The following is a 6,000-nucleotide window of genomic DNA, read 5'->3' on the forward strand; positions in this document are numbered from 1 at the left end:
GCCTTGCTTTGTCACCCAGGCTGGAGTGTAGTGGCGTGATCTCAGCTCACTGCAGCCTCTGCCTCCTGGGTTCAAGCAATTCTTCTGCCTCAGCCTCTCAAATAGGTGGGATCACAGGCGCATGCCACCACACCTGGCTAATTTTTGTATTTTTAGTAGAGATGGGATTTCACCATGTTGGCCAGGCTGGTCTCAAAATCCTGATCTCAAAGTGATCTGCCCATGTCAGTCACCCAAAGTGCTGGGATTACAGGCGTGAGCCACTGCACCTGTACTTAATTTCATATCATAAGTTTTGTCTCATATTCTCTATGTGTTAGTTCTAAAAACTTTGCTGTGCTATTTGGGTATGCCACTCAGTGAGCCACTCAGGGATTAGCTGATTTCTAAGCAATGGTTTATAACATAGTTCAGTTCTCAATGTATTTTCTATGTTCCTTTGGGTGTGTTATTTGAATGTGCAGCTTAGTGATGAGCCTTTAAATTGTGTCAGTTCATCCACAAAACTGAGGTATCCCCTTCTCCAGCTCTGTCTTCTGAATCTTCTCTCACACTCTCTGGATTCTAAGGGCTTTCTTCCCAAGATCCTTTGACCCAAAAGATGAGATTCTCTCAGAGTTTTAGCCTCCCACCCTGTCACCCTTGGCTTACTCTGGTGAGAGAAAAGAGAAGTATATAATAACTATCCCTCCCCACATTTTGAACAACAGAGACCTCTTTTTTTCAGTTTCTCTATGTAGACACATACATTTTCACTCAGGATTTTACATGCCCATATGCACTAATATTAGTGCAGTTCCACCATCAGTGCTGGCATTGGGAAGGGCCAGGAAAAAAAAAAAAAGAGATGAAAGGGAGTTTCCCCCATACATTCTGACTCACAGAGGCCCTCTTTCTAGTTTTCTGGCCAGAAAGATGAGTTTCTTTTAGAATTGTTTCAAGAGGAATGCTTCCTGCATTTGCCCATTCGGTATGATGTTGGCTGTGGGTTTGTCATAGGTGGCTCTTATTATTTTGTTTCTTCGATAGCTGGTTTGACAGTTTTTAACTGGAAGCAGTGTTATTTTATTGAAAGCCTTTTCTGCATCTATTGAGATAATTTTGTGGTTTTTGTCTTTAGTTCTGTTATGTTAATGAATCACATTTATTGATTTGCGTATGTTGAACCAAACTTCCATCCCAGGAATAAATCCTGCTTGATTCTGATGGATAAGCTTTTTGATGTGCTGCTAGATTTGGTTTGCCAGTATTTTGTTGAGGATTTTTGCATTGATAGTCATCAAGGGTATTGGCCTGAAGTTTTCCTTTTTTGTTGTGTCTCTACTAGGTTCTGGTATCAGGAGGATGCTGGTCTTATAGAATGAGTTAGGGAGGAGTCCCTCCTCCTGTTTCTTGAAATGGTTTCAGTAGGAATGCTACCAGCTCTTCTTTGTGCATCTGGTAGAATCTTTGGCTGTGAATCTGTTGGTCCAGGGCTTTTATTTTGGTAGGCTATTTATTACTGATTCAATTTTGAAGCTTGTTATTGGTCTGTTCAGGGATTCAGTTTTTTCCTTGTTCAGTCTTGGGAGGATGTATATGTCCAGGAATTTATGCATTTCTTCTAGATTTTCTATTTTATATGCATAGAATATTCATAATATTCTCTGATGATTATTTGTATTTCTGTGAGGTCAGTGGTAATATTCTCTTTGTCATTTCTGATTCTGTTTATTTGAATCTTCTCCCTTTTCTTCATCAGCCCAGCTAACAATCTTTTTTTTTTTTTTTCAAAAAACCAACTCCTGGATTCATTGATATTTTGAATGATTTCTTGTGTCTCAGTCTCCTTCAGTCATCTCTGATTCTGGTTATTTTTGTCTTCTGCTAGCTTTGGGTTTGGTTTGTGTTTGGTTCTTTTGTTCTTTTAGTTGTGACCTTAGGCTGTCAAATTGAGATCTTTGTAACTTCTTGATGTGGGTGTTTAGTGCTATAAATTTCCCTCTTAACACTGCCTTAGCTGTGTCCCAGGGATTGTGTGTTTGTTCTCATTAGTTTCAAAGAACTTCTTTATTTTTGCCTTATTATTTACCCAAAAGTCATTCAGGAGCAGGTTAATTTTCACGTAATTGCATGGTTTTCCGCAATTTTTTAAAGTCTTGATGTCTATTTTTATTGTGTGGTGGTCCAAGAGTGTGTTTGGTGTGAGTTCCATTAATTTGCATTTGCTGAGGATTGTTGTATGTCTGATTGTTCGGTTAATTTTAGAGTATGTGCCATGGGGCTGTGAGAAGAATGTATATTCTCTTGTTTTGGGGTGGAGAGTTCTGTACAGGTCTATTAGATCCATTTGGTCCAATTTTGAGTTTAGGTCCTGAACATATTTGTTAATTTTCTACTTCAATAAAGTTTGTAATACTGTCAGTAGGGTGTTGTAGTCTCCCACTATTATTGTGTGGGAGCCTAAGTCTCTTTGAAGGTCTCTAAGAACTTGCTTTATGAATCTGGGTACTCCTGTGTTGGGTGCATATATGTTTAGCATAGTTAGGTCTTCTTGTTGAATTGAACTCTTTACCATTATGTAATGCCTTTCTTTGTCTTTTTGGATTTTTTTTTTTTTGGTTTAAAGTCTGTTTTGTCTGAAATTAGGATTGCAACCTCTACTTTTTCCTGTTTTCCATTTGCTTGGTAGATTTTTCTTCATCCCTTTATTTTGATCCTGTGGGTGTCACTGCATGTTAGATGGGTCTCTTGAGGACAGCATACCAATGGGTCTTGGTTCTTTATCCAGATTGCCACTCTGTGCCTTTTAATTGGAGAATTTAGCCCATTTACATTCAAGGTTAGTATTGATATGTTTGGATTTGATCCTGTCATCATGATGTTAGCTGGTTATTATGCAGACTTGTTTCTGTGGTTGCTTTATAGTGTCACTGGTCTGTGCACTTCTGTGTGTTTTTGCAGTGGCTGGTAGTATTATTTCCTTTCCATATTTTGTGCTTCCTTCAGGAGCTCTTGTAAGGCAGATCTGGTGGTAGCAAATTCCCTCAGCATTTGCTTTTCTGAAAAGGATCTTATTTCTCCTTCACTTATGAAGCTTAGTTTGGCCAGATTTGAAATCCTGGCTTGGAATTTCTTTTCTTTAAGAATGCTGAATATTGACTCCCCATCTCTTTTGGCTTATAAGCTTTCTGCTGAGGTTCACTGTTAGTTTGATGGGCTTCCCTTTGTAGGTAACCTGTCCTTTTTCTCTAGCTGCCTTTAACATTTTTTTTCTTTCATTTCGACCGTGGAGAATCTTTTGGTTATGTGTCTTGTGGGTGATCTTCTTGTGAAGTATCTTGCAGTGGTTCTCTGCATTCCCTGAATTTAAATGTTGACCTCTCTAGCTAGGTGGAGAATTTGTCGTGGGTGATATCATAAAGTATGTGGTCTAAGATTCTCCACATCTCTTTCAGGGACACCAATGGGTTGTAGATTTGGTCTCTTTACATAACCCCATATTTCTTGGAGGTTTTGTTCATTCCTTGCCATTAATTTTTCTCTATTTTTGTCTGACTGTTTTACTTCAGAAAGCCAGTCTTCAAGCTCCAAGATTTTTTTCTTCAGCTTGGTCTATTCTGCTATTAATACTTGAGATTGCACCATGAAATTCTTGTAGTATATTTTTCAGCTCTATCAGGTTGGCCACATTCTTTTCTGTAGCGGCTATTGTGTCTATCAGCTCCTGTATCATTTTATTGTGATTCTTAGCTTCTTTGGATTGGGTTTCGACGTACTCCTGCATCTCAATGATCTTCATTCCTATCCATATCCCAAATTCTATTTCCATCATTTCAGCCATCTCAGCTCTGTTCAGACCCTTGCTCAAGAGCTAGTGTGGTTATTTGGAAGAAAGAAGGTACTCTGGCTTTTTGAATTGACAGAGTTCTTGAGCTGGTTATTTCTCATCTTCATGGGGTGATGTTCTTCAATCTTTGAACTTGCTTTCCTTTGGATTTTTTTCCTTTTATTCTATTTGATATCCTTGAGGGTTTGATGTGGTATAAGGTGAGTTCAGCTGACTGGCTTCATTTAAGGAAGATTTTAGGGGGCCAATGCTCAGCTCTCAACTCCTGGACTGCATGTTGTAACTCTGGTGGGCTTATATCGGGCCCTGACTTTGTTCTCTGGATTCTCGAGGTTGGGAACGAACTACACTGGGGTGGCCAAGGTGTTCCCAGGCTGCTGGTCACTGCACTACAATGGATGGTGCCAAAGCATTTTTTAGTGCAGTGGCAGCAGGATTTGTCATCATTCTCACATGCCAGCTGCAGTGGCAGTGGCAGCATGGTGGGGTGCATGCTTATCAGCTGTGGCGGCTTGCTAGTGGGTACCGGGATGCCTGCTTCTGTGTGAGCACTTACAGCAGTGGTGGAGGCAGCATGGCTCAAGGGGGCAGGGGGGCCCCCCACTGGTGACTGTATGTGTAGTAGTGCTGGTGGTGGTGTTAGCATGGGGATGAGGCACTGGCTTCTGCAGGTCTGTGTGTGTCCCCTGTGCAGGTTCATATGTTATTTAACCTACACTCCATATTTAAATTTATTCTGTTTTTAATTTAAATTCCCTGTAATTGATTTGCCTCCAGTTTAGCCCACTTTTATGAATTGTTTTTAACTGTCACGTTTCTCCTGTCTCCATTAATCTGACATGATTCTTCAGCTTTCTCTTTTTGCTCATGGTGTTTTTGATACTATTTTAATGTATTGATATACTGCATTTTCTATATCAATAGTAATCAAAAGTAATGCCATTTTTAATAGCCACACATAAAATCAAATACCTAGGAATTAACCAAAAAAGTTAAAGTTGTCTATAATAAAAACTATAAAACACTGACAAAAAAATTGAAGAGGACACCAAAAAATGGAAAAATGTTCCATGTTTATGGATTGGAAGAATCAGTAACGTTAAAATATCCATACTACCCAAGCAATCTACAGATTCAGTGCAATCTCTGTTAAAAATACCAATGACATTCTTCAGAGAAATTAAAAAGCCTCAAATTTATATGGAACCACAAAAAAACCCCAGAATAATTGAGGTTATCCTGACCAAAAAGAACAAAACCGACTTCAAATTATACTACAGAGCTATAATAACCAAAACAGCATAGTACTGGCATAAAAACAGACACAGAGACCAATGGAACAGAACAGAGAACACAGAAACAAATCCACACACCTACGGATAACTAATTTTTGACAAATGTGCTGAGAACACATATGAGGAAAAGACAGTCTCTTCAATAAATGATGCTGGGAAAACTGGATATCCATATGCAGAAGAATGAAACTAGACCTCTATTTCTTACCACATAAAAAAGCAAATCAGAATGGATTAAAAACTTAAATCTAAGACCTCAATCTATGAAACTAATAAAAGAAAACTTTGGGCCAGGCGTGGTGGCTCACGCCTGTAATCCTAGCACTTTGGGAGGCTGAAGTGGGTGGATCACGAGGTCATGAGATCAAGACCATCCTAGCTAACACGGTGAAAACCTGTCTCTACTAAAAATACAAAAAATTAGCCTGGCGTGGTGGCAGGTGCCTGTAGTCCCAGCTACTTGGAAGGCTTAGGCAGGAGAATGGTATGAACCCAGGAGGCAGAGCTTGCAGTGAGCCGAGATCATGCCACTGCACTCCAGCCTGGGTGACAGAGCAAGACTCCACCTCAAAAAAAAAAAAAAAGAACAGATTTTCAAGAAAAAAGAATTATTTTACAAATGTATAAAAAATATTTGAATAGTGAGGGAAAAGGCCAAAAAGCCATTAGTACAGTAGGCAAAAGGTTTGAACAATTTACCGATAATAATAATAATAATAATAATAATAATAATAATCATGGCCTTTGAAAATATGAAAATATGTTATGTTCTATTTCATTTACAATACAGGAAATGTAAATTAAAATTACATCGGCATACTATCAGTTTTAGCCTCACATCATCAGGTTATACTAAACATTTTCCTCTTTTCAGTT

Source organism: Gorilla gorilla, chromosome 20, assembly GCF_029281585.2.
Source record: "Gorilla gorilla gorilla isolate KB3781 chromosome 20, NHGRI_mGorGor1-v2.1_pri, whole genome shotgun sequence".
NCBI classification, from domain to species: domain Eukaryota; kingdom Metazoa; phylum Chordata; class Mammalia; order Primates; family Hominidae; genus Gorilla; species Gorilla gorilla.